At 43.9% G+C, this 19,779-nt stretch overlaps 1 protein-coding gene across 1 annotated transcript in view; it reads right to left on the bottom strand.

Annotated features, from left to right (window-relative positions):
* Nucleotides 1-11,713, bottom strand: part of SLC39A14 (solute carrier family 39 member 14) — a 49,246-nt gene extending 37,533 nt beyond the window's left edge. The window contains exon 1 of the mRNA XM_004763295.3: nt 11,542-11,713. The gene's annotated coding sequence lies outside the window, so the exon portion shown is untranslated. The remainder of the gene's footprint in view (nt 1-11,541) is intronic.
* Nucleotides 11,714-19,779: the final 8,066 nt, after the last annotated feature.

Below are 19,779 nucleotides of genomic sequence, written 5' to 3'. Positions count from 1 at the left end.
AGCATGGGCCTCACACAGCTAAAACTGCCACATGCTTTACAAGTCATTTCCCAAAGCGGCATTGGTTGGACTCTGTCATTTGCACTAAACACCCCTGGAACTCATCCACGATCCTTTCTTCCTTAATTTTACAGTAAGAATTGCTCAGATTTATTGTTGTCTGCTAGGCACCACAGTTAAGCAATTTGTTTTCATCCTCGTTTGATCTTTTCAACAACCTCCGTTTTGATAGAGTCCACAGGACTTTGCTATAATTGTAAAAGTATCAATGACACCTTTTTGGAGTAGGAAAAGATTCCACGAAAAGCACACATCAATAAAACAACTCCCTATTTTGGAAACATTAAAATAAAAGCACCACAAAATTACATCATCTTCATTTTATAGATGAGGATACTGACCAAAATCAGACCACAACTAGTCAGAAATACCATTATTTGCTAAATTCCTACACATACTGAGGTAGGTCTGGTTTTGGAGGTTTCTATTTTGTTCTATTCACCTATCCTGTACCAATGTCACCATTTCCCCTTCTGGTAAATCAAGTCTAACTTCACTAATTTCTTCTTTAAATTGTTTTTGGCGATTTTTGTACATTTATTCTTGCAGAAAAAAACTTTTTAAGTCCTCTTGGTCAAATCCCAATACTTCCCTTTTGGAATTCATCCTATGGAAATCATGTTGATTTCGATCTATTAAGTGCTGACTGTTTTGGGCATAGGGAATACAGCAATAAACAAAATGAACAAAAATCCTTACCCTCAAAGCATAATGGTAAAAAGTTTCAAGCCATCTAAATGCTTGGTGCTTGGCCATCTCAGTGGGAAGAGCAAGCAACTCTCGATCTTAGGGTTAAGTCTGAGCCCCACACTGGGTGTAAAGATTGCTTAAAAATAAAATCTTAGGGGTGCCTGGGTGGCTCAGTGGGTTATGCCTCTGCCTTCAGCTCAGGTCATGATCTTGGGGTCCTGGGATCAACCCTGCATCGGGCTCTCTTCTCAGCAGGGAGCCTGTTCCCCCTCTCTCTCTGCCTGCCTCTCTGCCTACTGGCAATCTCTGTCTGTCAAATAAATAAATAAAATCTTTAAGTAAAAGAAATAAAAACTCAGGGGTACCTCGGTGACTCAGTCTGCTGAACATCTGAACATCTGATTCTTGGTTTCGGGGTCATGGGACTGAGCCCCGCTTTGGGCTCCATGCTCAGCGCAGAGTCTGCTCAAGATTCTCTCTCCCTCCTCTTTGGCCCTCCCTCCACTCATGCTCACACATACTCATATGCGCTCTCAAATAAACATAAAAAATCCTTAAAATAAATAAATGTACAACACACTTAAACTGCTAGAGTAAGGCAATCCATGTAACAAAACATGTTTGAGCACAGAGATTAGGCACTTTGGCTCTCAGTGAGAGAGACCTCAGTGCAAATCCTAGTCTGCTTTTACTAGCTTCAAAACTTGGGTCAAGGAGACTTGCAGTCCTTATAAAGAAAAACAAAGCCTACTAATGGTCCCTACTTAAGAGTAGATAATGAGATACTGAATTATAAGTGCCAACACACAGTAACTATTTAATTAATATTGGTTATTTGGGGGAAGATTAACATGGAAAGATGTTCATGATATGGGAAATGGAAAAAAATAAAAAGAGCCCATAAAACTGTAGATACAGCAGACCATCTTAAGCTGTATTCATTCAGAGAAAGACTAAAAATGCATAATTGTTATCTTCTGATGATGGATTTAATGCTTACATCTGTTATCGTTTTATTCATCTGCATTTTTTACAATGAACATGTATTACTTTAAGAAGAAAGTTAATTTTAGACTCCAGTTGGGAAAGAGGAAAGGCTTAATGACGACCAAGTGAGAAGGCTTTTTTCTCCCCTGCACGAATCTGGAGGTGGACTGCAGTCCTCATCTGCCCTGGGCTGCACTACATTTGTGCCTGGTTCCTAAGTAAATAAAATCTTAAGTTTTATTTTAAAATCTTAAAGTGAGCAGGGCCTCACCTCAGTTCTCCTGGATCAGGGCTTCTTCGATGAGATCCAAGTATCTGTACATCTAGGTCTGAGAGATCATCTGGACTGTAGTCTGGGGCACTGGTCTGACATTTCAGGACTGCTATACTAGACAGGACTAGCAATTAACATTCTGTGATTTATCTAAACTCTCTGAAGTCAGATCACCCCTTTCCCTACCAAATGGTTCCCACCACCTCTGCCCTGCCCATCCTACATGGAAACTAGTGCTCAGTGAGAGCTCCATGAACACGCACGTTGTTACCGCAAAGTTGCTGGTCTGGATACCAAGCATGAAGGACCTCAGAGGCCAGCTTTCAAATTTCTGCTTCTTCTCAGATCTGGGTCAAAGGAGGGGAGCAGGCAGGCTGAGCCTGGGCCCTGGCCTCAACAGCAAAGCCCGAATTTGGTCTTAGGTCTAAAAAGAAACCTCCCTTTTCTTTTGCAACTCTGTGAATGACAGTCTATACAGGACATTTCTCCCCATCCTGAGTGTAGTGATTTGAAAAACATCCCCCCAAATCCATGTCTACCCAAAACTTCAGAATGTGACTTTATTTGGAAATAGGATCTTTGCAGATATAATTAGTTAAGGATCTTGAAATGAAATCATCCTGTATTTAGGGTGGGCCCTAATGACTGGTATCTCTACAAGATATAGGAGAGGGAGATTTGGACAGAGGGGCACAGAGAAGGATATGTGAAGATGGAGGTAGACATTGAAATGAGCCAAAGAACACCTGGAGCCAAGAGAAGCTGTTAGAGGCAAGGAAGGATTCTCCCCTAGAGCCTTTGGAGGGAGTATAGTACTGCTGATACCTTGATTTAGAAAGTTAGCCTCCAGAACTGTGAGAGGACACATTGCTGCTATTTCAAGCTACCCAATTTGTGATAAATTTGCTAAAGCAGCCATGGGAAGCAAATGCTTCAGTGCTGGAATTAATGCCTGATTGTTTTTACCTGGGGTTCTCTTGCTATGGCTGGCAGAATTCTAAGATGACCCCCCATGACCCTTGCCCTTGCTTGTGGGTAGGCCCTGTAAATATGAGGTTATCACTCCGGTTACTATGTTACATTATCTGGCAGAAGGGATTTTGCTGGTGTTAGCTGACCAAATTCATTAACCTTAAGAAGAGAAATTACCTTAACAGAGAAATTACTTTATGTGACCAGAACTAATCAGGTGAGCACTGGAAAGAGACAGGCTCTTCCTGGCCAAAGAGATTTGAGGCATAAAAGGATTCACCATGGGAGAAATAGTAATTTTTCCAGTGTTAGAAGTCTAGCAGACACCAGCTGGACCAAGTGAAAGAACACATCACCAGTATTCAGACATACTCACATCCTGAATGCCTTGACAGGATGCTCTGAAAGGACGCAATATCATTTTTGTGATATTCTCGCCCAAAATGCATGACCCCATTCTAAGAAAGAAAGACACAGGAACTGTCAGATACTAGAGGAGACTAAGAAGAAGTAACAACTAAACGCAACATGGGATCCTGGAAGAGAAAAAAGGCATTAGCGAAAATACTGGCCACATTTCAAGAAGCCCTGCAGTTTGGTTAAATAATATTTGCCAATGTTGATTTCCTCTTCTTGATAATTGTACTACAGGGTGAGGGATATGAAGGAACTCTGCTGTATTTTTTTGCAACTTTTCCTTAAGTCTAAAATTAGTTCAAAATAAAAAGTTTAAAAGGAAATGGCTGCCTAAGATATTTTTCGAGCCAAAAGGCAGACTAAATGCTTCAGGAGAAATTTTGATGCCAACGTACAGTGGGAGATAGATACCCCATCATATCATGAAAAACAATTACAAGGGAACAGGTATTTTGTGAACAGAGGCTGCCTCAGGGCCACAGGATTACAAACTTTTTCTCCAATACTTCTTTATTCTTTTCTTTACAATAAGTTTTCTTTACAATGCGTTACTTTTGACAATCAGAAAAAAACACAATTTTTTTTTTTTTTAAAGATTTATCTATTCATTTGACAGAGAGAGATCACAAGTAGGCAGAGAGGCAGTCAGAGAGAGAGGAGGAAGCAGGCTCCCTGCTGAGCAGAGAGCCCGATGCGGGACTCGATCCCAGGACCCTGAGATCATGACCTGAGCCGAAGGCAGCGGCTTAACCCACTGAGCCACCCAGGCGCCCCGAAAAAAACACAATTTTCAGGGGCACCTGGGTGGCTTGGTTGGTTGAATAGCTAGGTGCCCTCAGTTCAGGTTGTGATTGCCAGGTCCTAGGATCGAGCCCCATGTCAGGTTCCCTGCTCAGCTGGGGAGTTGGCTTCTCCCTCTCCCTCTGCCTCTCCCCCTGCTTGTGCTGTATGTGTCTCAAAAGAATAAACAAAATCGGGCGCCTGGGTGGCTCAGTGGGTTAAGCCGCTGCCTTCGGCTCAGGTCATGATCTCATCCTGGGATCGAGTCCTGCATCGGGCTCTCTGCTCAGCAGGGAGCCTGCTTCCTCCTCTCTCTCTCTCTGCCTGCCTCTCTGCCTACTTGTGATGTCTCTCTGCCAAATAAATAAATAAATAAATAATCTTAAAAAAAAAAAAAAAAGAATAAACAAAATCTTTAAAATAAAAAATAAAATAATAAAATTTTTTCAAAAATACCAAACAGTTGCTTGGGGATGCTGTGGAGTATGACTAATCAAAGTTTCTGGAAGAGGCTTTTAAGGTAGAGAGGTCCTTGTTAAGATGGGATAGAAAGGTGTTCCCTGCCTCTGAGGGCTAAGAGGAGGCAGGAGGTGGCAGTTTAAGTGGACTGGTGCAAAAGATCTAGATCTGGGGTCACAGAGTTGTTATTCTAGGTAGGAGCAGGCTGGACCCCAAGACAGAGGGCTGCTGAAAGAGAGCTGTTAAGTCTTTGACATGGAACAGCTAAGGTTTCTCAGAGTGAGTATCAGTACCTCAGACCCCAGAGCCCTTCAAAAGCCCTGGGTCCAACCTAAATTTCCAGGCATGTCTGTCACTAGCCCTTCTCTCTATCACTACCAACCTGCGGCCTATGCTGATCACCCCTGCCCCAGATCATCCATCTTTGTGCCTCCTTGCCAGGACCCCTCTTCCAGCTTTCCTTTCTTCATAGCTTTCAAAATTTGACTTAATTCCACCTCCAGGAAGCCTTCCCTGACCACTCCTGCCCTAAGCACTTCACCTTCTTCCAGTCTGCTTAAGTATCCCACCTGCTTCACTCAACTGTAGCTTAAACCCACAAGACAGCACATAACCTTCCACATGTTGTCAGTGCATCTCCGCAAGGCCTTTGCAAGCATCTTCAGACCAGAGACAAGGTTTACCTGTCTTCACAGGGCAGACGCTCTCAGCTGAGCTCCACTGGTTTGCCCTGCCCCAGTACATCCTCCAGCAAATCACCTTTCTGCTCTCACCAGCAGAGGTCACATTTGGCAAGTCTGCTGTGCCTATGCCCAAACCTTTTTACACTAGTTCTGTTTGTTTTTGTGACTATAATTTAATTAAACAATAACTGAAACGTAGGTGCAGAAAGAAAAAGGTTTGGTTTCTATGAAAATTCAGTGCTCTAGAACAGTAATTCTGAAATTCTGGTCTTAGAGGACACCTGGGGTCATTGAGACCATTTTGGGAGGTCTACCAGTTAAAAACGACTTTCATTATAATATTAAGATGTTGAAAGCCTTTTCACTCTCATTTTTCAGAGGCTACATGAAGTGTGGTGAATATAGAAGTCTTAGTTTTAAAAGATTTCTATGGCAGAAGTTTCGGGTATAAATATGTGTGTTTAGAGATTAACTCACTTTGTTTTCAAGACTTCAACTGAGTCTTTACCAGCAAACTTACATTATACCTATTACAATCTCTGCTATCTCATCATCTAATAAATCATTATTTTGAAATTCTGTAGATCTGCAAAGATGTAAAAACAATGCCATCCTGGGGCGCCTGGGTGGCTCAGTGGGTTAAGCCGCTGCCTTCAGCTCAGGTCATGATCTCGGGGTCCTGGGATCAAGTCCCGCATCAGGCTCTCTGCTCAGCAGGAGCCTGCTTCCTCCTCTCTCTCTCTCTGCCTGCCTCTCTGCCTACTCGTGATCTCTCTCTGTCAAATAAATAAATAAAATCTTTAAAAAAAAAAACAAAAAAACAATGCCATCCTGTTCTCCATTTTTTAACTCTTGGAAAACAGGTACTTACATAAAAATGTGCTTTTTATGTTAACATGTAATGATCTTGCATTTATTATTTTTAAATGTTTTAATCTGGGAGGGAGGTAGGGGGAGAGGGAGAGAGAGAATCCCAAACAGGCTGCACACCAAGCTCAAAGCACAACACCGAGCTCAATCTTACAACGCTGAGATCAAGACCCTAGCCGAAACCAAGAACTAGATGCTTAACTGACTGAGCCACCCAGGTGCCCCAAATCGGTTTTAATTTTTAACACAGCAAATATCAAAAGACTTGGCACATAAACAAAAGACAATATTAAAGAATTCTAGGATCAGAAAGTCTGAAAACTGCTCATCTAGAAAGACATGTTACAAATGAGGGGAAAAGGGGCACTTTAAGCATCTGATTTCGGCTCAGGTTATGATATCAAGGTCCTGAGATCCAGCCCTGTACTGGGCTCCCTACTTGGCGGGGAACCTGCTTCTCCTTCTCCCTCAAAAACATAAAATCTCAAAAAAAAAAAAAAAAAAAAAAAAAAAAAAAAAAGTAGGTTTCTACATGCAGACTGATAGGCAAATGTCTTTTATATTCTTTAAGAAAAACTAATGAACAGATGTATATGGCCTTTTACCCAGAATCCCCCTTCTGAGAATTTCTTCAAGTCGTAATTACACATGTAGGAAAAGTCATTTGTACAAAGTTATTCATTGCAGCGTTGTAGGTAATAACAGAATAGACAAAATAATGGAAACAACATAGTTCAGGGACAGAGAGAGATGACTTATGTACATTGGTTAAAGTATCACCATACTTCCATATCCTGAATATTGTGTGGCTACAATAAAAAAATGACCCAAGTGTCATATGGAAAGATCCAACACAGTTGCTAGGTGAAAACATCCAGGGGCTAAACAACACGTCTAACGTGCTAACCAGAACCATCTGTGAAAAAGAGGGGTGGGGGGGCAGGGTACGGTGTTGCACTGAATACCAAGTGTGTGTGTGAATGTATACATTGTTTTTAACCTTTTGATTTTTCAACTATGTGAATAAAGCCTAGTGAAAAAAAAATTTAATAAAATAAAAGGAAATGTCGGGGCACCTAGGTGGCTCAGTCGGTTAAGCGTGTGTCTTCAGGGCCCTGGAATCAGACCCCATGTGGAGCTCCCTGCTCAACAGGGAGCCTGCTTCTCCCTCTCACCCTCTGCCCCTTCCCCCTGCTCATGCAACCACTTGCTCAGTCTCTCAAATAAATAAATACAATCTTTAAAAGTAATAAAACGAGGGGCACCTGGGTGGCTCAGTGGGTTAAGCGACTGCCTTCAGCTTGGGTCATGATCTCAGGGTCCTAGGATTGAGCCCGGCATGGGGCTCTCTGCTCAGCAGGGAGCCTGCTTCCCCCTCTCTGCCTGCCTCTCTGCTTACTTGTGATTTCTCTGTCAAATAAATAAATAAAATCTTCTTTAAAAAAAAAAAAAAGGAGTAAAACGAAATGTGAGAAAACTGCAGGTGGCATGTATAATTTTTATATAGAATCTGCAAGCTTGGGAACCTGGATGGCTCAGTGGGTTAAAGCCTCTGCCTACAACTCAGGTCATGATCTCAGGGTCCTGGGATCGAACCCCACATCGGGTTCTCTGCTTGGTGGGGCGCCTGCTTCCCTCTCTCTCTCTGCCTGCTTGTGATCTCTGTCAAATAAATAAATAAATAAAATCCAAAAAAAAAAAAAAAAAAAAAAGAATTTCCAAACTTAATTAGAGTACCCAGAACTCAAGAAAAAGGCCTCAGTCCTAAATCAATTTTGGTGAGTAAAAAAATACATGCATATGTTTTTAAAGTAAAATGAATTGTTTAAAACGTGGATTGTTTTAAAACCCTCCACTTTAAACTGACTTTTTATTAACTACTAACACCAAGTGCCTTGCCTAAGAGCTCCTAGGGATCCAATGGTTAACAAATTCGGGACTGTCACCTTCCATCAAACTCCAACATTCTCCTGGGCCAGATGCTGGTGGAAGGTGGTTAGGCCTGAGAATGCAGTCAGACCTTGAAGTTTCCAAGGCAGGGAATAGTTTCCCACTGCTGGGCATGCCAGGCTCTCTCCAGGCTGATTCTATGGCCACTCTCCCTCCCCCTTTGTGGGCCTCCCAGAGTGTATTCTGCCTCTGAAAGGCTCAATGACCACAGCAAGGGTGGGGACAAGGCAGCGGGGTCTCAGAGATCTTGTAGGAAGGCTGTCCTGCTGGCTCCCGGGAGGGCATGAGGCCCCTGGCTGGCAGCAGACTCTGAACAACTTATCTGCTGGCATTCTGCCAAACCACCAGCCTCCAGGTCAGACAAGTCCCACTGTAGACATTTAGCCAGTCCTGGCTGGGGCCCCAGCAGTATGACCCTTCCACATCCAGTCCCTACCCTCACATGTCTCAAAGTATTCTGGAAAGAGAAGAAGACGACTCCTGCACTGGGGCGCCTGGGTGACTCAATCATTAGGTGTCTGCCTTCAGCTCAGGTCATGATCCCAGGGTCCTGGGATGAAGTCCAACATTGGGCTCCCTGCTGGGCAAGGAAGCCTGCCTCTCCCTCCCTCTCCCACATCCCCCTGCTTGGGTTCCCCCTCGTACTGTGTCTCTGTCAAATAAATAAATAAAACCTTTTTAAATAAATAAATAAATAAATAAATAAGGACTCCTGCAGAAGAAACTTTTATCCACGCAAGTAAAGGGAATTTCTTCCCCCTAAGTAGGCATAGGGGATAACTGGCTCCTTCCTCTTCACATTTTCAAGGAGAATTACCAATTTCATTATCACATTTACAAATAAAAACAGAACCCTTGATGGTCTTCGCCATTAAGCCTCATGGTCACTAGCAAGCAAAGTGACTTGGTTAATGTGACCCATTAACCTCTCTAGATCTAGTTTCTTTAGTTGTAAAACAATCTAGTTACATTAGTTGTAAAACAAAGAGCCTAGACTTTAAAAGATTCTCAAAATCCTTGCAGTTCAACATCCTGCTGTCTTTAGTTCTGCAAGATGCCTAAGCATTACTTTTTTCACACTAACGGGCTGAATTATTTTAACGCAGTGGAGAAAAGGGGTCCCAATTCTCAGACATATTAACTCTATTCACAGCACTACTACTTAGATCCCAAGATCCTGTGAACACTGGACATGATTTCAGGTTCCTCCCGGAACTGAGTGGGATATGAGCAGGTAAGGAAAAAGGAAGATTGTGGGAAGGGTTTGAAAATAGAACCAGTCCAGTGACTGACATATACCTGCAAGCCCCCACACACAATGTTAGTCCTTCCAGCCCATTATCAGCCCAGTAAAGGAGTACTTCTGCTACCTAAAGAAATCACAACAGCTCCCAAAACTAAAGGTAGCGAGGAACCCTTTTCCCCTATGTCCAGTGATTCTGTGGAACAATCCCTGGAAGGGCACAGAAAAGCAGCTTACCAGAGGCAGGGAAATTGCATCCATGTTCCCAAGGAGGAGATGAATCAGGCCCAAGTCTGCACTGAAACCACTCCTACAACCCAACCTACCTAGTTTCTAGAACCCCTAAATAATACCCCATCCCACAGAGATGCTGCTGCCGCTGCTGCTGAAACCTCTACTGTGTTCCAGGAACAATCACAACGTGCTTCACGGTAGGGAGAACAGGCCCACAGAGGTTACGAAACCACCCTGCTGGAGAGTAATGGGGCCAGGATTTGGGCAGATTGATTTGGTTCAAAAGCCCAGAATCTCCCACCACCTCACACCATCTCCAGTAGAGTGCTGTCTTTTCCTAACTTAACTGAACACAACAGCGTGGCCCCTCTTGTGTGGCTACTTTATTCACGTCTGGATGTTCTCTCCTCATCAGGAGTCTGCAGGGGCCAGGCCTCATCCCCTCCTTGCACCTGGCAGTGGCCACTGCAGAGCTGAGCACAGACTGGGCCCTGTGTATTGACGTACTGAGAGAGACGAGGACTACTCAGAGAGCCATAGAGCCTACAGTTCTTACTCTTCTTGCCTAAACGACAAGGCCATTAATTCTGTTTGATGCCCTTCAGTCACACCTGCAAACCAAAGGCAGAAAGAGTACCACTAGTCTATCTCCTGGCTACCACACAATTTGGGAAAAGCCCACCTCTGGGCCTCCAACAAGAAATGGAGTATGTAGTTTTTAATTACAGCTTCTAAAAGTCACAATTTTGGACACCCTCTCTCTTGCTTCATCATCAACTTCCTCTCACCTTTTATGGCTCTTGTTTCAAGAGTTAAGGATTAATCACAGATGCTGTAGGTGAGAGATCTATTCTGACCCAGCACTGACCCCTTCCCAAGGTCACAGGGCAAGTTAAGAGCAGAGCTGGGACAGGGACCAAGATAACCAGACCAGTACACAGTACACCTTATCACCACCACTTCTCAGTAGCATACCACGTGCCTGTGGTTCCTTGGGAATAGTGATTCCGAAGTCAAAACCAAATCCAGGGTGGCTCCAGGAAAAGCCCCCACCATTCCTTATGCCCCAGGTGAGCATTCTGCCCTCATCAAATCATGCCCACACCGTCCTATTGGACCCCCAGACCCTAGGAGACACTAGATTCTCAAAACTGAAGCCACAACTCCGAGTCGAGAAAATTTTCTTGGCTTTAATTGAATCTCAGAATCACAAGGTGAAAGTACTGGATGGCTATTTTGTCCCATTGCCCTAACCTACCAAGAGAGGGCAGTCTGGGCCAGATCGCCCAACTTGGTCGGCAGGACCAAAAATAACTAAAAAAAAAAACCCATGCCCACGGGGTAAGCCAGGTCAGGGTTTCGCACAGTCCCTCCAGCTCTCGGTACTAGTCATCCGGGAGATTTGGGTCATTTTTCTTCTGCTGGTTGGCGATTCGGCCGGGTGGGATGGGCTGGGGGACACAGTTCCCGGAAAGCAAAGTCCAGAGACAAGTGTCCCATCGGAGCTGCCCACCAGATTTGCCCATTGCTCTCTGCTTTTTCTCCTATCTATGGGCTCCAGAAAGCCCTTTGGGCTTTTAGTGCGGCTGTCCACGTTCCGGACACCCTTCTTTGGCTCCCACATCCCTCGATCTCCTGCCGAAAGGAGAGCAGCTGCCACCAACTTAACCCCCATCGTGGCACCGCGGCCAGGTGTCCCCTCCATCCAGCGTCCGGGCGCATGTGCGGGTGCCCCGGGGCGCCTCCCTGGTCTAGCCCGAGGCTTCGGAATCCGGAGCCCAGCTCCCAGTCCTCGGCGCCGCCGGGCCCCCGCCCCCACCCGGTGACCCCGAGACTTGGAGGCGCGCCGCTTCTCCGCGCGATGCCCCACTCCTCAGCACTGCGCGGTCCCGCACGCACGCACGCACGCCCTCCGCCCTCACCTGAAGCTCGGGAGGACGCCACCTGTGCTCCGCGCAACCTCACAAGCCAGGCCCTCGCGCGAGCCGCGGCGCCGGCGGTACCCGAGTCGGTGCGTCCGCGGAGGGAGCCCGCGTGCCCCAGCCCCGCTGTCTGCGTCCGTCCCCGCCACCGCTGCGCATGCCCCGCTATAAGCCTGCGCGTCAGCGGCCGGGCCCACCCCCGGGCCTTGGCCCCGCCCCCGCCCAAAACCTCGCCCTCGCCCCATCCTGCTCTCCCCAGGGCCTGCCACGTGGGACCCCCGCGGGCCGTGGGGCGACGTGCGCGAGCTGTCAGCCGGCTGGCGGCCCGCTAGGCCCGGCCCGGCGCTGGCGCCTTGCCGCCCCAGGCTGAGAGCTAGCTCGCCGGGATCCTAGCTGCAGCAGCTTCGTCTTCTAGCCCTTACGCGAATTCCATTCTTCATTCACTGAGGCCCCGTAGACTCCTCCTTCCCTTGGAAACTTCCATTAAGACCTTTCCCTCTCAACGTGGGAAGCTCTTACAACCTGGCCTCCATCGCTTAGCAGTGAGACTGCTACTCACCCGATATGTATGTATATATCTTAACTTTTGATTGATGTAAAAACCTTCTCACCCCCAGCTCAGTTCTGAAATGTACCCTAGAAGGGGACGCACCCATACACAATGTTTCTTCTGCATATTTTAACCAGCCAAAAGAACAAAAATAAAAACAAAAATTTCCGACTCGAGTTGCAAATAAACCATGCATGTCGCATCGCACCCCCCAAATAATCAGGCTCTCTAAGGGTGCTGTATTTCTTAATCCCAAACTGGGAGAAATGTTAATTTTGGAGTGCGGCTTGTCCTAGGAGTCTCTTCCGGTGTGGGATAGTCCTATTGAGATGGATATCAGGCCTCGGAAATGCTAATTTCTTGAGAAAATAAGCCACCCATTAAACTCCCATTGTTCTGTTCTGCTGGACATCATGATTATTTCCTCTACAGCTGAACCAGCTGCCACCTGGGTCTAGGGGACCCAAAGGAAAGGTCTTGAAGCAGAACTGCAGCCAGTTAGTACCCATGTCCAGTTTTACCTCAATGACTGATGCCTCACTGGCACTTAGGGTGTCTGTGAATTTGCTCAGGGAAGGGGGACCATATCCCACTCTGCAGAGTTTGGGAGAGAGGAAGCCTCCTGCTGGCAGTCAGTGCTAACGATAAAAGGAAAGCAATCTCTGGAGCACGCAGCTGGAAGAATCCGGGGCTCAATAACAGCTCGTTCCAAAGTACTGGGTAGTGACGGGAAGGGAAAGAATTGAAACAAAGCCAGCAGGCCAGAGTGTTTATGCCACTCTTGAAGAGACTAGCTCGGCCCTGGGTTTTTCTAAAGTTCAATTATCCTCATACTGTAATTACAGTGCTCCAGTTGGATAAGGGGTGGGATGATATTCCTCTCATTTTCTAAGTGATTTCAAAGTAATGGTATCTTGCAGAATTTCCCTCAGAGCCCCTTCATCTTTGTAATAACCCTTTATATTTGTCTTTCTTGGTTAAACTCGGAGTATTTTTTCAGACATTATGTCATCCACTGGGACTCAATCCCATCTCCAATGGGCTGTCAGAAATGGTCCAATCTATACCACTCCTTCCTTTCCTTAAAGTACTGGGAAAGGAATGAGAAACTCACCCAGGGATTAAACAAAATAAGCATGCTTCTAACACATACAGCTCTGAAAAGTATTAAGCCCTTAAATGCAGATTGCACAGGGGTGTTAATCTCTTCTTAAACCTGAGGTCCAAAAACAATGCCATGACTTCTCCAGCAAGATGTCAGTACTGCACCCAGGGGAACAGGCTCCTTTCAGAGAGACAGACAAGAGGGCAGGCAGGACAAGACACCCCACCACAGGGCCTATGGCAGCACTTCACTTGTTTGCAACCAGACGAAGGGTAGAGTTGCCAAAGTCCATCAAAGCTGATAAGCTATCAGTAATCCATTAGGGGAATACAATTAATTATTAACACAGCTTAAAATCAAAAGGTTTTAACTCTCCTTATCCACCCCCACACAAAATTCTGTAGATGAACCCTAAGTCTCTCCTCGTTGCCTAGTAGTACTCAATTTTTTATGCCTAGTGCCATGTTTGGGTACCCAGTTCTATATCTCTTTTTACATAATATGCCCTTCTTATTATTAGCCTTTATTAGTCCTCTTCTTATTTTCACTTGTTAAAATCCTAACTCTTCAAAGCCACTTCAGAAAGCTTCTTGATTCTTCTGTAGCACATTTGATCTACCCTTTCAAACTTTCTTGATTGTAACCCACATTAAAAAATATTTTACAGGGGTGCCTGGGTGGCTCATTCCTTAAGCATCTGCCTTTGGCTGTGGTCATGATGCCAGGGTCCTGGGATAAGCCCCGCATTGGGCTCCTTGCTCAGCAGTGAGCCTGCTTCTCCCTTTCCCTCTGCCCCTCCCCCTGCTTGTGTTTCCTCTCCCGCTGTCAAATAAATAAATAAAATCTTTAAAAAATATATTTTTTACACTCCACTATAAATAACAACTCGAGTATAAATAATACAGCAAACAAGTTTTTAAAAATTTCATTAGTACAGACAATGTACTGATATTTTATATTCTATTTCAATCTTTTAAAAAGTGGTAACAAGCCAACTAAATTTATTTCAGGACCCATTATTGGGTCCTGAATTAAAACATTTTCATACCGTTTATGATACTTGCATTTTCCCCTTAAAAATTATTTCATTTGGGGGTACCCAGGTGGCTCAGTTGGTTAAGCATCTGCCTTCAGCTCAGGTCATGATCTCAGGGTCCTGGGATCGAGTCCCACATCGGGCTCTCTGCTCAGCAGGGAGCCTGCTTCCCTTCCTCTCTCTCTGCTTGCCTCTCCGCCTACTTGTGATTTCTGTCAAATAAATAAATAAAATCTTAAAAAAAAAAAAGATTTTATTTATTTGATACATACACACACACGAAGAGAGCACAAGCAGGGGGAGCAGCAGGCAGAGAGAGAGGGAGAATGCGGGACGGGATCCCAGGGATCACTGAACTGAAGGTAGGTGCTTAATGACTGAGCCACCCAGGCGCCTCATCTAATGGTTTGGGCAGACAAAAAAGACAACTGATAAAAAATAACACCTGATTGAGTAGCAAATATAGGAATTTTCCCATTTCATCTAAGATAACTTAGTTTCTTAGCATATAGAGGATTGATGTTTGTCTCTAATTCTGTTTATAGTATTCCCTTTATAATCTTTTTATTTTTGTCAGGTCAGTAATCCTTTCTTTCATTCCTGATTTTTGTAATTTGAGTCTTTTTTTCCCTCTTGGCTAAAGGTTTGCCCATTTTGTTAACCTTTTTAAATAACCAAGTCTTATTTTTCTATTTTCTTTATTCATATTATTTTTTCATTATTTCATTATTCATATCATTATTTATATATTATTCATCTATTTTCATTTCTTTTTTTTTTTAAGATTTTATTTATTTATTTGACAGAGATCACAAGTAGGCAGAGAGTCAGACAGAGAAAGAGGAAGGGAAGCAGGCTCCCCGCTGAGCAGAGAGCCGGACTCGGGGCTCTATCCCAGGACCCTGGGATCATGACCCGAGCCAAAGGCAGAGGCTTTAACCCACTGAGCCACCCAGGCACGCCTCATTTCATTTCTTTCACTAATTTCTGCTCTGATCTTTATTAGAAAATACCATTATTTTTGTCCTTGCCTTTGAATGAATGTTTACCTGGCAACAGAATTCCAAGTTGATGGTGCATTTTTAAGTTACTATTCCTTTGCATTAAGCAGTTGTTGTGACTGATGACAAGTGAGCTGTTAGTTTGACAACCTTTCTTTGTCAGCTATCTTTAACCTCTAATCGTTGCTAAGATTCTGTCTTTGGGGGTTCTATAGTTTTACATTACATTTAGAAGTGAATGTGCTTTTCTTTAGCCTCAGGTTCTTCAAGAAGAGGGTTGATATTTGTCTCTAATTCTGGAAAATTCCACCTTTATATCTTTCATATTTTCCCACTCATTCTTTCCCCCTTTAAACTGCAGGAGCTCCTATTAGACAAATACTGGAGCTTCTCATTCTCTCCGGTCTCATTTCTTGCATAGTTCCCACTGTACCTCTCCGTGCTGCCCTCCCATTGACTGCACTAGTTCCTCTCACTAGTCTGAGCCAATCTTCATGGTGATGTTTCAGCTTGTGGTTCTTCTGCATGCCAGTAATATAAATTCAGACAATGTTTATGTGCATGTGGCCCAGGCTTTGGGCTTTCTCATGAATGCCTGTTTACCCCAAAGTTCCTTGTTGCCACCCCAAGATGGTTGGCAGGGTCTCTTTCAGGATCCAGCTCTCTTTGTTGGGGCAGGGCGGGAACGGGGGGGCGGGGGGGGCACGACTCTATTTTGTAATCCAGCACCTCACAGGCATCTTCCATCCTTAACTAGAATGCAAATCCTCAGTGCTCTTGCCCCTGCACTTTTGTCCCTAATATTGGGAGCTGTGTTTGTCATCATCAACTATTACCTCTCCGGCTTCCCTTTCTTTCTTGTACCTCTGTATTTTCTTCCCTTCTTCCTTCCCTCCCTTGTTTTTTCCTATTTTGACCAACATTTGTCAGTATGGTCAATTCAGTCTGACACATTGCCAGACATCTCCCTAGTTTACTCACTTAAAAACATATATTTCAGAGCAGTTTTGCTCATTCTGGTGAGTAAAACTGAGTGGAAAGTAGAGATTTCCCATGACACACAGCTTCCCCCATTACCATCATCTCCCACCAGAAATGGCTCCCGTGTCACAACTGTCGAACCCACAATGACACATCATAATCACCCGAAGTCCATAGTTTACATCAGGATTGATGCTTAGTGTTTTTCATTCTACAGTTTAGATGAACACAGGACATGTATCTACCATTACAGTATCATACAGAATAGTTTCCTTACCCTAAAAATCCTCTGTGCTCTGCCTATTCATCCCTCCTTCTCCCCAACCTGATTTTTTCACTGTTTCCTTAAGTTTTGCCTTTTCCAGAATGTCATATAATTGGAATCATACAGCCTTTTCAGATCGGCTTTTCACTTGGTAATAAACATTTAAGGGGCACCTCAGTGGCTCAGTTCTTAAGCATCTGCCTTCAGCTCAGGTCATGATCCCAGGGTCCTGAGATTGAGCCCCGCCTTGGTGGGGTGGAATCCCTGCTCAGCAGGAAGCCTACTACTCCCTCTCCTACTCCCCCTGCTTGTGTTCCCTCTCTCTCTGTGTCAAATAAACAAAATCTTAAAAAAAATTTTTTTTTTTAGTTTTCTCCATGCAAAAAAAAGTGGCTTGATAGTTTTTTTTTTTTTTAAATATTCCGTTATCTAGATGCACCACATTATATTTATGCATTCACCTACTGAAGGACATGTTGGTTGCTTCCATGGTTTAGCAATTATGAATAAAGCTGCTATAAACATCTGCATGCAGGGTTTTGTGTGGACGGAAGTCCTCAACACTTTTGAGCAAATACCAAGGAATGTGATTGCCAGACAACATGGTAGGTTTAGATTTTGATGAGTCTGGCTAAAGGTTTATAAATTTTGTTGGTATTTTCAAAGAAAGATTCTGGTTTCACTGATTTTTTTTTCCTTTTTAGTTTCTATTTATTTCTGCCCTAATTTTTCTTATTTCCTTCCTTTTACAGGTTTTTTTTTTTCTTAGTCATTTAGGTATAAAGTTATGTTGTTTGAATTTTTCTTGTTTCTTAGGAAAGGCCTGTATTGTTATAATCTTCCATCTTAGAAAAGCTTTCACTGTATCCTAAAATTTTAGACTATTGTGTTATCATTTTTATTGTCTCTCCAAGCATCTTTTAAATTTCCTCTTTGATTTCTTGGTTGACTCATTCATTGTGTAGTAGTGTGTTATTTAACTTCCACATTTTTTTGTTTGTTTGTTTTTGGGTTTTTTTTTTTTTTTCAGATTTTATGGATTTAGGGGTGCCTGTTAGATCAGTCAATTAAGCATCTGCCTTCAGGTCAGGTCATGATCTCAGGGTCCTGGGATGGAGCCCTGCATTGGGGTCCCTGCTCAGTGAGGAGTCTGCTTCTCCCTCTCCCTCTACTCCTCCACTACTCAAGCTTCTTCGCTCTCTCCTCCCTCTCTCAGATAAATAAATAAAATCTTAAAAAAAAAAAAAAAAGATTTGGGGCACCTGGGTGGCTCAGTGGGTTAAAGCCTCTGCCTTGGGCTCAGGTCATGATCTCAAGGTCCTGGGGTAAAGCCCCGCATCGGGCTCTCTGCTCGGCGGGGAACCTGCTTCCCTCTCTGTCTCTGCCTGCCTCTCTGCTTGTGATCTCTCTCTCTGCCAAATAAATAAATAAAATCTTAAAAAAAAAAAAAAAAAAAGACTTTAAATTTATTTCCAAGATAGTGAGTGTGTGTACGAGAGTGAAGAAGGGGCAGAGGGGGAGAGAGAGAGAGACAATCCCCCCTGCCAGCAGACTCCCCACTGAGTGGGAACCACTGTGGGGCTTGATCTCATGACCTTGAGATCAGGACCTGAGTGGAAACCAAGAGTAGAAGACTTAACTGGCTGAACCACTCAGGCACCCCCATGTATTTGCATTCTTTCCAGATTTTTTCTTTTCTAGTAATATTGCATGTTCAGAAAAGATGCATGGTAGGACTTTATAATCTTTTCGAATTTGTTGAGACTTGTTTTGTGGCCTAACATGTGATCTATTCTGGAGAATGTTCTCTGTGCACTTGAAAAGAATGTGTTATCCCACTGGAATGTTTTGAATATAGCTGTTGGGTCCATCTGGTCCAATGCGTCATTCAAAGCCACTGTTTCCTTACTGATTTTCTGTTTGGATGATCTATCCATAGATGTAAGTGGGGTGTTAAAGTCCCCTGCTATCATTATATTATTATCAATTACTTCTTTTATGTTTATTATTAGCTGCTTTATGTATTTTGGTGCCTCCATGTTGGGTGCATAAATAATTACAATCATTGTATCTTCACAACGGAGGAGTGTTCCCTTTATGATTATATAGTGTCCTTTTTTTGTTGTTTTATTTTTTTTTTTTTTTTTTTAAAGATTTATTTATTTATTTATTTATATGACACAGAGAAATCACAAGTAGATGGAGAGGCAGGCAGAGAGAGAGAGAGAGAGAGGGAAGCAGGCTCCCCGCCGAGCAGAGAGAGCCCGATGCGGGACTCGATCCCAGGACCCTGAGATCATGACCTGAGCCGAAGGCAGCGGCTTAACCCACTGAGCCACCCAGGCGCCCTTTTTTGTTGTTTTAAAAAAAGTTTTTAGGGGCACCTGGGTGGCTCAGTTTGTTAAAGCCTCTGCCTTCGACTCAGGTCATGATCCCAGGGTCCTGGGATCGAGCCCCACATCAGGCTCCCTGCTGAGCAGAGAGCCTGCTTCCTCCTCTCTCTCTCTCTGCCTGCCTCTCTGCCTACTTGTGATCTCTGTCTGCCAAATAAATACATAAAATCTCTTTAAAAAAAAAAAAGTTTTTAGTAGGCTCCAATGGAACCAATACGGGGCTTCAATTCACAATCCCGAGATAAGACCCAAGCTGACACCAACAGTCAGATGCTCAACCAACTGAGCCACCCAGGTGACCTTAAAAAATTTTTTTTCAGGCATGCCTGGATGGCTCAGTGGGTTAAAGCCTCTGCCTTTGGTTTGGGTCATGATCTCAGAGTCATGGGATCCAGCCCCACATCGGGCTCTCTGCTAAGCAGGGAGCCTGCTTCCCCTCTCTCTCTGCCCTGCCTCTTTGCCTACTTGTGATCTCTGTCAAATAAATTAATATTAAAAAATTAAAAAAAATTTTTTTCAATTGGAGTAAAGTTGATATAGCCTTTGCCACTTTAACCATTTTGTTATTTTAAGTAATCTCTACTCCCAACATGGGGCTTGAACACTTGACCCTGAGACCAAGATTCTCATCCTCTACCAATTGAGCTAGCCAGGCACCCCCTCTTTTATCTTTTGTTAGTCTTTCTTTTAAAGTCTATTTTGTCTGATAGAAGTATTGCTATCCCAGCTTTCTTTTCACTTCCATTTGCATGGTAAATGCTTCTCCATCTTTTCATTTTCAGTCTGTAAATGTCTTTAGGTCTGAAGTTAGTCTCTTGTACTCAACATATAGATGGGTCTTGCTTTTTTATCCTGTCACCTTATGTCTTGTGGAATGTTTGTAAAAAAAAAAAAAACCTGCCAAACT

The sequence above is a fragment of the Mustela putorius genome, unplaced genomic scaffold (genome assembly GCF_011764305.1).
Source record: "Mustela putorius furo isolate JIRA1106 unplaced genomic scaffold, ASM1176430v1.1 tig00003937_pilon_pilon_pilon, whole genome shotgun sequence".
Taxonomy (NCBI): Eukaryota; Metazoa; Chordata; class Mammalia; order Carnivora; family Mustelidae; genus Mustela; species Mustela putorius.
Note: the sequence above shows the minus strand (reverse complement) of the source record. Positions and strands in the feature narration are given on the sequence as shown.